General features: G+C 45.1%; 1 pseudogene; it reads left to right on the top strand.

The window, feature by feature from the left end:
• Positions 1-2,954: 2,954 nt before the first annotated feature.
• LOC122812397 lies at positions 2,955-3,087 on the top strand (annotated as a pseudogene).
• Positions 3,088-10,744: the final 7,657 nt, after the last annotated feature.

Consider the following 10,744-nt stretch of genomic DNA (forward strand, 5'->3'; position numbering starts at 1 on the left):
TCTTCATCTGTCCTTCCAACATGAAGTGCAGCGAGTATTTCACTCTGAACCCCCCCTCCTGGAGAGTCCCCCAGAGATGCTGTAGTTCATGCTTAGCCCTTCAGTCTACTGTATGCTTATTTTGCACTCCCTCTAATACCAAAATTCATTCAGAAAGCTTGATGGCTGGGGAGCGTAGTGATCCTCATTGCCCCCCTTCTGACCTCGCCAAGTTTGGTTCCCTACTCTGTGGTCTCATGCAGTGTATTCTCCTTGGACACTAGATCCAGTTCCGGATCTGATCACACATCCCTCAGGGATCCTGGATCCAGATTTAGTCAGTCTGAAGCTCACACCTTGACTGCTCTAGTTCCAATGATAGGACTCCTGGGTTGTCCTCTCCCATTAAAAAAATTTTGGTAGCGGCTCACAAGTCTTCCACCAGGACGGTTTACTCCAGTAAGTGGAAGAGCTGGACTCCTTTACTGCTCCAGTTCCCACCATTTTGGAGTTTTTGGCAGATATCTTTAATTATGGTGCTAGTTTTTTTTTTTTTATGGAAAAGGTACAGTTGGCAGCGATCTCCAATTTTCACATAGGAGATAATTTGGCTTCTTTGGCTTCTTCCAAGCTTTGTAAAGCCTTTTTGAAAGGTACCTTTTTACTCAGGCCTCCAATAAAGGACCAACGCTCCCCTGGGTTCTTACCCTAGTGCTACAAGCTTTGGTTTCTCCCACTTTTGAACCAGCGGCTACAGTGGACTTGCAGTTCCTATCTTGGAAGACTACCTTTCTGGTCACCATTACTTCAGCCAAGAGATTATCGAAGATCCAGGCCTTATCTGTCAAACCTCTCTATATGGTGTTTCACAAAGGCAGGGTTACCTTAAGAATGAGCCTTTCATTCCTTCTAAAAGTGGCTTCAGAGTCCAACATTAACCAGATCATCAATCTCCCGGTTTTCTTTCCGAACTTTCAGAATAAAGGAGAGTAGAAATTGCATTTGCTTGATGTTCATAGGCAACTGCGCTTCTATTTGCATAGAACAACATCCTTTTGTAAGTCTTTGTTTCCTTTTCTAAGCCTTTCTTAGGGAAACCTGTTTCAAAAGTAACTGTTGCTCATTGGATCTCTCAGTGCATTGCGGTGGCCTATCGAGCCAAGGGATTGTTTCCATCAGGTCATGTCAGGGTGTATTTGACCACTTCTGTGGTCTTTTGGTCTAGGGTTTCCTTAGATGGCATTTGCTCTGCAGTTCCTTGGCCGTCATATTATACGTTTATCTCTCATTACAAATTGGATCTCCTTACCAGAGGCAGGGCATCTTTTGGCTCAGCTGTGCCTCTGAACATCCTTCCATGAGGACCTCCCAGGACTATTTGGTAGCTGGGGACTCTGTCCCACAGGTTGAAGATCAAATGAAAACAACAACTTCAGATAAAAAAGTTGTGTGTTCACCATAACGTTCCATCGGAGTTGTTGCTTTTCATTTGTCTTCAATCATCCCTCCCTCCTTCTCCCTGGCTTTTGTGGGCTTTGTAGTGGACCAGATTACAGACACACATCCCCTTCTCTGGTGAGCCTATGTTTTTTTTCCTTATTGTGTTGAGATATTAATACCACAGGGTTAGGTGTATGGGTAAGTGGGGGTGCTACTGTCTGCAAAAAACCCGATCTGAGGGGAGGAGGGAGACACGGGCATTATGGGTAGGGGAGGAGCTTGGATTTGATGCTGGAAAATGTGGCCGAGTCAGATCCATACTGGATCCATATTCCCACAGGTTGAAGACAAATGAAAAGCAACAAACCAGATGGAATGTTATGGTGAGTACGTAACTTTTTTTTTATTGAAAGCCTTCAGAAAAATACACCCAATGCACCCCAAAAACCTGTTAACTTAAAATTAGCACTCAAAACTATGTATATCTTCATATATTGAAGTTTTATCTTCCTAATAGGAAGAGTTGTCTCAAACTGACAGCCATACTCATAGATTTGGGTTAACCTAAAAGGAAGGTTATCCATGCTATGACATATGGGTACAGCCTGTGCTTCTACTAAGTGCTGTGTTGTCTGGTTTTGTTTTATGTTTATTGTTGTCCCAGAATGAGAAAACACTTGAATGTTTTCTGTAAGCATTATCTTCCAGCCATTGAAAGGAAGCCATTAAAAGAAAGACATATTCTGTTTTTATTGCTCTTTATCAGATTGTCTCCATGGAGACATGAGAACCAGATAAGAGTTGCTTCTACAAGTATTTATTTATTTGCTTGCTTACTAAATGTGAGGTTTATTATATTCAATGTTCTTTTATGTATTTGCTTTCTCTTAAAACTTGTTACTAGATAAAACTTTAATCCAGTCTCTCCCCTATGCAACAATGATAAAAAGTGCATAATTTTTTTTTCTTGTATCATAGTGTTTTGAACAGACTTCTTTTTTTTTTTAACATTGCAGTGCCTGCTCCTTAAAACTGAACAAGGAGAAAGAGAAAGAAAAAAATGAAAACAAAACAGGACACCTGTTTACATCAGTATCCCCATTACACAAATAATGAGAAAACTTTACTTTATAGCAGGCTGATATCCTGCACTATACATATATTACTGTTATGAACAAAAGTTTGTTTTACTTACAGTTAACTCTTTCCTTCCTCTTTCCTAAGTGTTACTCCAAACATTAATGACATTAAGTAAGGCAAATGAGACATCTCCAAGTATGATGGTTTCACAGGGGACATGTTGAGTGAGGGAGGAGAGAAAATTCTATAGGATTGGAATATTATTGCCAGGGGGGAATGTATATAGAGACTATGGCAATTTTTTTTGTGAGTTTAGGTGACAGTTAACAATAAGGATTTCTGCAGGTGAGAAAGATGGAACAGAGACAGAGAGAGGGGACAGGTTTAGCAGTTCAGAGTAGATGATACTTGCCTGGTAAGGGGTACCTAGTAGGTTTAGTAGTTCATAGTAGAGTTTACTTACCTGGTAGGGGGAATACCATGATCATGAAGGTGGTTTCCCCAGGGTGAGGCTCTTCCATTGCACACTTTGGTTGAGTTGACCCCTGTGATTTTCCCAAATATGGAAAACTCAACTGTATACTTATCCATCTTTATCCCCTCTGCCACAACATCCCTGAACTCCTATCTCTCATTCAACAAACGTTCACCTCTGTCGAAATCTGACTCTCTAATAACCAGTTAATACTTGTTTGTGTCTTAATAAAAAAAAAAAAACTAAACACTTTCTCTTCTTCCCTAAAACACTCGCCCAGCACAAACATTCTTTCTCTATCACTTCTCTTAATAACACCATCATCACACCCAAACCCGAATTCCATACCAAACTACTTGGAGTAATTTTTGAAGATGAACTAAAATTTGATACTCATATCCAACAATGTATAAAAAAGACCCACCAAAACACGGACTTTCTATTGCAACCAGACATTTCTGCCACCTTCTTCCAAACCTTCCCTCACTCAGTCCCTTCTTCTACCCTGTCTTCTGTATGTTGCCCCTGTCCTTACTAATGTTCAAACTTCACTTATCACTAAACTAGAGCAAACCTATCAGAAAATAGCCAAGTTTGCCTCTAATCTCCCCTATAAATTCCACCACTGTCTCACCCTTAAATCACTCCAATGGCCAGAATTCTCTAAACAGCTACTTCTACCCAAACTTCACATTACACACACTGTCCTGAATGACCCCTGTTCCTGCTCTTCCATCTACAACCTTGTCTCCTACTACAACCCCCATCATCACCTTCGCACTAAAAATATAGGAAAGTCCCTCTGCAAATACTCTGTTGCAGATGCTTGGAACTCACTCCCTCAAAACATAAGAAGAATTCATCACAAACACCTGTTCAAAAAAGAACTCAAACTTTTTCTTCAAAGTACATGGTCCTGTCCTTGTCTAACCCCCACTTGATCTAACGTCTTCTCTTCTCTACTTTAACTCATTTTCCTTATTATACTCTTTACTTCCTTGTAATTGCCTCATATGCCTTTATATCTCCCTGTCCCCTCACTTCCATAGCATATATATTCATATACATCTTTATTTAAAAACATTTTTGATTGAATGGTTTATCTATTTGTATGTACTTCATGTGTGATATTCTCCAGACCTGTCAATTATTTAACCTACTCTTTGTACAGATACTCTCTAACTGTTGACTTTCTTATTATGTTTCATGGTGGTTTTAAATTTTTACTCTTATTTTTATTTTTGATTTGATTTATTTGTAAAAATATTTAATACTTCTGGAGCTTTTCTCCTTGAGTCTCCACTGAAAATGGGCCCCTTGCTCAGTTGGAGTAACCCAGTTAACAAATGTCAATAAATAAATAAAATAAAAAGTGCTTTAGTGTCCTCTACAATTTTAACAAAGTAAAAAAAGTCCAATATGTTATGTGATCCTATCTCGCCTACATTCTGACTGATGGGTTCGGACAAAGACTACAGTTTCTGTCAGTTTTTGCTGTTTTGTCTCAAAAGCTGTTTTAACGGCTAACGCTCTTATTGTGTGTGTTTGGATTGTGAAAACTTGTTGTGTGATTGGGTTGAGTTTGATTTCGCCCCCTTCATCTAGGGCCTTCCGGTCAGTCAACCCTTCTAAAACTTTACAGGGTTTCAGAGTTCCCTGTCATTTCCGCTTAAGCGATAACTGTAAGCCTATTTGTTTAGGTTTGTCATCAGTAAATCAGTCGTATATTTTCCTGTTAAAAGTTACTGGAATTGTTTACTATAATGTCTCAGACTCCTAGGCCTTCGGGCTTTAAAAAATGTTCAAAATGTGGTTTCAAATGTCTATCACAGACGCATCATTCGCTGTGTGTATTGTTTAGGTGCAAAACACTTGCAGGAGTCATGCAGCGTATGTCACGCTTTTTCCTCAAGGGTCCTCCAGGAGAGGAAAAATAAATTGATTCTTAAGGGGTTAATTAAACCTTCCTTTGAAGAAGCCTTGGCATCCTCTCCTTCTCCGGCTAAGAAGAAGGCGCCGTTCCGACCAGTCCGTCGGATCCGACCGCCAAGAGACATAGGCAGGCCTCTCCTTGGCTCCAAAGACTTGAGCCGAGGTCGGAACGGTCTGCCTCGATGCCACCAGTATCGACTCCTCTGGCTTCGGAGCCGATGGCTGGGGCATCGAGAGGCGGGTCACCTTCGCCGGCTCCACTGCTCTCGGAGCCGACAAGGGTCGCCGCTCAGACACTTCCTCCTCGGCCAAGTCCACCTCGGCACCGATGGAATCTGGTGTATGTATTCCTCGGCGCCGATACTCATCGAGTCGCCTCGAGCCGGTCCCCTAGCCCTTTGGGGCCGTTGGAGAGGCCTTCGAACCCGTTCTATTTCCTCTCGGTCTTGAGAATGTCAGATTCTGATATAGACAGGGTGCTCCAAAGACTGTTCCAGTCCCCAGTCTTCCAAAATTTGTTTCGTTCCGACCCAGTTGCCTTCGGTGGCGATGACCTTGGCCCACCCCATTGCCATTCCTCCTCCGACTGCTTCGGCTCCGCCGGAGCAGGTGCTGTTGGAGCCGGTGGAGATCTCAGGGTCGGCTCCGACCCTTACTCCAACCCGGCCTTCGGGTCCGAGTTTGGTACGCGGACTTCTTCGGCTGGACCCAGGGGTGATGTTTCGACCTATGCTTTCGGTTCCGAGCCTCCCCTCGGTGCTGCTGCGGGACTTCCGGCTATCACGGCTCGAGACCGGACACTCCCAGGATTCTGGGGTCCGGCCAGGGCCATGAGGAGTGCCTTGGCCAAGTCCTCTTCGCCATCTCTCCGGCTTTACTGCACCTTCCCTGGGCGTGGAGACTGGGTCTTTGGCAGTTCCCTGTCCGTAGTCAGCGGAGCCCCAGGCCTGAGGTTACCCCAGTGGGGTTCCCCTCCTCCTGAGGGTTCTTGAGTTGTCTTCGAGGAACCCCAAGGAAGAGATCGTGCAAGAGGAAGCACGTGGACTCCCGAGTCTATTACATCAGACACTGATATGGATGATGCAGAGGGGTCCCCAGTCGCCTCGGATGATGTCTCATTTGCAGACATCTTAGAGATCCTCAAACAACGAGGCTGAATATCCAAACCCCCTCTGCGGACGAGTCAGTGCTCCTCAAGGCCTTTGGGGCTCAGCCCTCCGCCTCCTGGGTGTCTCCGCCTTGACGAGCTTCTGGATTTAGTTTGTCAAGGCGTGGGAACATCCAGATACCGTGGAACCAGTCCCTTCTCGTCCAAATAAATTTTTGTCTGCTCCCCGAGAAGGAGTTCCTTACTAAAGGCGTGGCTGTAGATGCCATGGTGGTGGCATCTGCTACACAACAGGACGTGGCAGAGGCTTCAACGTCCGTCCATCCTCCTAATAAGGAGTCTAGGAGTATGGACAGTGGAAGCGCACCCTGACTTCAGCGGCCTTTACGTTAAGGTCTCTGAATTATTTGGCACATTTTACCAGGCTTCAGAGGGATCTGGTCAAGGAGTTGTCAGATTCCCTCTCGGGTAACCTACCTGAGCAGCTAGCCCAGTCGGTTACCTCTCAGTTGGCTATCGTCCATGAGGCTCATTTCCTATGCGGCCGAAGGGGCGGGTAGAGCGGCAGGCACAGGCGTGGCTCTACGTAGACAAGCCTGGCTCCGCTTGTGTCAGTTTGCGGAGGCCTTCAAGTCTTCCTTCACGGCTCCCTTTGATGGGTCCTCATTGTTTGGACCCAAGGTTAAAGACACCCTTACCCGCTGTGAGCAAGAGGGAAAAACTTTATCTGCCGTAGGTGCCCGTTATTCCACTCCCTTCGCCTTACCCCAAGGCTAAAGGAGGGGGAAAATGTGGTTCCAAATCTCGCAAGTTTTCTCCCAACAGCAGGAAGATTCCCCTTCCAGAGGCAGAGGACGGGAAATTTTTCAGGGAGACGCCGTCCCAGAGGCGCAGAGGGCCCCGCAATTCTGGAGACCGCGAGTCCTTTCGTGGCTCTTCAGCCTCCCACACGCCATGAGGGATTGCCCGGCTGTGCTGCTCGAGCCAGTCGGGTGTCGTTGCCAAGCATCTAAAAGCCTGGGCGTCAATCACTCAGGAAAGATGGGTGCTTCGGATCATTGCCGGAGGTTACACCATCCCATTCACATACCCCCACCGTCCAAAAGAATCCCGGACCCACCACCCAGTCAAAGGGAAATGGCAGCCGCAGAAGCTTTAAAGCTGCTAGAAAGGAGTCATCCAACCGTCCCCACAGACCAGATCGGATCAGGAAATTACTCCAGGTTCTTTTAGTGCCAAAAGACAGGGGACCTGAGACCAATATTGGATCTCAGCAGACTGAACCAATCCGTCACGAAATCCAAATTCGAATGGTCACGTTACAATCCATTCTCCCATTGTTGGAGAAGGATGTTTGGATGTGCTCCATAGACCTCAAGGACGCCTATTATCACATACCGATACATCAGGCGTCCAGAAGGTATCTGCGCTTCAGCCTGGGAGTCAGTCATTACCAATTTTGCGCTCTGCCCTTTGGTCTCACCACAGCCCCAGGGTGTTCACCAAGTGTTTGGCAGTAGTGACGGCTCACCTGAGAAGTCTTGGATTCCAAGTGTTTCCCTATCTCGACGACTGGCTCCTGACTGCCACCACCAGGCATCTACTAATGGACAACCTCAAAGCCACCATCTCCTGGGTATTACCCTGGGGATTACATTCAATTGGTCAAAGTCTGTCTTGCTGCCCTCTCAACGCATAAAGTTTATAGGAGCAGAGATAGACTCAAGATTGATGCGTCTTTCTTCCTGCCGAAAGGATCCAAACTTTACAGGGCCAAGTTCAAGCTCTGATCTCGAGATCCAAAGCCCCAGCCAGGATGGTTCTACAAGTTTTAGGCTCAATGTCTGCCACGGTTCTTTAGTTCCTCTGGCAAGATTACACATGAGGATTCTTCAGTGGCTATTGTCAACTCAATGGTCCTTTCAGGATCTTCCCTCAATCATCACATCATGATTACGGATATATGCAAAGGGACCTTCGCTGGTGGCTTCAGACATCCAATTTGGATCAAGGAAAACCCTTTGTTCTTCCCTCTCCAGTGGTTACCCTGACGACAGATGCCTCCCAGATAGGGTGGGGGCATTGTCTGGGCAGGCTAGTTCAGGGCTCCTGGCTTCCAGGCAGCTCTTCTCCACATCAACGTGTTGGAGATGAGGGCTGTACTTCTATCCCTACAAGCCTTACACAAGTTTCTTCCTCAGGGCATCATCGCCATCCACACAGACAACATGTCGGTGGTTTGGTATCTGAACAAACAAGGAGGGACCAGATCATACCCCCTTTGCAGAGAGGCCATGAGAGTGTGGGAATGGGCTGTAGCTACCAACTGCTTCTTGGTAGCTACCCACATCCCGGGAAAGTCAAATGTATTGGCAGACAAATTAAGCAGGACAATTCTCTCTCCTCACGAGTGGTCTCTAAACCACACAGTAGCAGCTCAGGTTTTCAAGAGATGGGGACGGTGCTGCGACCTATTTGCAACTCCACAAAACACCAAGTGCCAAAGGTTGTTCTCCTTGATCCCACATCAGGGAGTACCAGCCATGGATGCTCTAGCACAACCTTGGCCAACAGGGCTTCTTTATGCCTTTCCTCCAATTCCACTTCTTCCCAAAGTTATTCAAAAGCTTCTCAACTGGGGTCTTCAATGATACTGATTGCCCCATACTGGCCTCGTCAGATATGGTTTCCTTACCTGAAGAAGCATGCAATGGACGATCCGTGGACCTTAGACCTAATTCGGACTTGCTAATCCATCAGTCGGGACATCGGCATCAGTCCCTTCAATCTTTGAAATTGACAGCTTGGCTCCTCCACTTCCGACCTTAGTTAGAAGGCACACACTAGACCCGGAAGTTGTTCACATTTTATCTTCGCCCACAAACCCACCACTAACAAATTGTACCTCAGTAAGTGGAAGAGGTTTGCTATCTGGGCTCAACTCAAGGGCTTAGACCCTATCACTGCTCCTGTCCCAGAGGTTTTGAAATTCTTAACATCCCTGTTTAATCAGGGATCTTCTGTCTCAACTATTAAAGTCCAACTAGCGGCTATCTCTAAATTCCACGAATCCATGGATCCTCCTTTGATGAGCAGCAGACTATGCAAAACTTTCATTAAAGGTGCGAGCCTATTAAGACCACCAATTTTTCATCCTGCACCTCCGTGGGATCTTGATTTGGTGCTTCGCGCATTAACATCTCCCCCTTTCGAACCGGCTGCTACATGCGAGTTAAAATATCTGTCTTGGAAAACTGCATTCTTAGTTGCAATTACTTCTGTAAGAAGAGTTTCAGAGCTTCAAGCCCTGTCTATTAAGCCACCGTACTTGATTTTCCACAAGGATAGAGTATCACTTAGGCCTAATCCATCCTTTGTCCCAAAGGTCTGTTCTAGTTTCTGTCTCCAACAATCTCTAGAGCTACCAGTTTTCTTTCCAAAATTCTCCAATGAAGCAGAATACACTCTCCATAAATTGGATGTTCACAGGCAATTACGCTTCTATTTAGACAGGACTCAGCAACCGTAAGTCAGACCAGTTGTTTGTGTCCTTCTCAGATAATAAATTGGGCCAAACCATCACAAAAGCTACAATCTCAAAATGGATCAGAGATTGCATAACTCAGGCTTATTCTTCTTCGAATAAGCAACTTACAACATCTATCAAAGCTCATTCTACCAGAGCTATGGCTACTTCTATAGCCTTTCATTCCAAGCTCGCTATATCGGAAATTTGTGCTGCGGCTACTTGGTCCAACCCGCACACTTTCATTTCCCACTACAAATTGGATGTGGCATCTAAAGGACGAGCATCATTTGGTTCCACGGTACTCAGGAGTGTTTTCCATTGAGCCACCCAGGATTCAGGTGCTAGGGACGCTGTCCCATCAGTCAGAATGTAGGCGAGATAGGATCACATAACATCTTTTAGTTATGTACTCACCATAACTTCAGATGTTTGGGATCCATCTCGCCTACATTCCTAATACCCACCCTCCTTCCCCCTGCCTGGAGATCAGAAGAGATTGAACGGTTTGAGTTCTACTGTTTTATCTTGTTTCATCTGACGATGTTATATAAGCAGGGTATGCATGTGTGCATGTATGCGGACAAACTAGATCTGGGGGACTGGTAGTGGTGCATCCTGGGATATAGTAAGCTCAGCCAATAAGAGACTTCGCTCTTTGGCATAAGCGTGCCGAGTCGGAGCCGAGGGATCGGCTCCGAACCCATCAGTCAGAATGTAGGCGAGATGGATCCCAAACATCTGAAGTTATGGTGAGTACATAACTAAAAGATTTCCAGGTTGTCTTATTCTGTCATGTTTCACAACTATAATTAATGTTTTATAATCCCACAATTATTTGTCAGTTTCCATGTTGCTGGTTTTATTCCTGTTCATCTCCCTCTCCCATATCCAGTCTTTCCTTCATTTTCAACATACTCTTTTTCTGCCTGTCAAGCATTTTCCGTTGAAACACTGGAAAAGGTTTCACTAGAACAGTCTTTCTGTGTTTTTTATTACCAGAAGAACAAGAAGCAGAATCTCCTTCTGTTTCACAGCTCACTTTTTGTTGGACAAACTTTTATATTTCCTCCTTAGCATGTTCTGCATCAAAAAATTATTTTGTTCCTCCAGGAAAGAATATTCTGAAGATATCTGGGTACAACAGTTTGAATCTCATACCTGCGTCTCAACATTCTCTGATTAGTGGAATACATATACTCCT

This window comes from Protopterus annectens, chromosome 9.part0, assembly GCF_019279795.1.
Source record: "Protopterus annectens isolate FY-2018-M chromosome 9.part0, PAN1.0, whole genome shotgun sequence".
Taxonomy (NCBI): Eukaryota; Metazoa; Chordata; order Ceratodontiformes; family Protopteridae; genus Protopterus; species Protopterus annectens.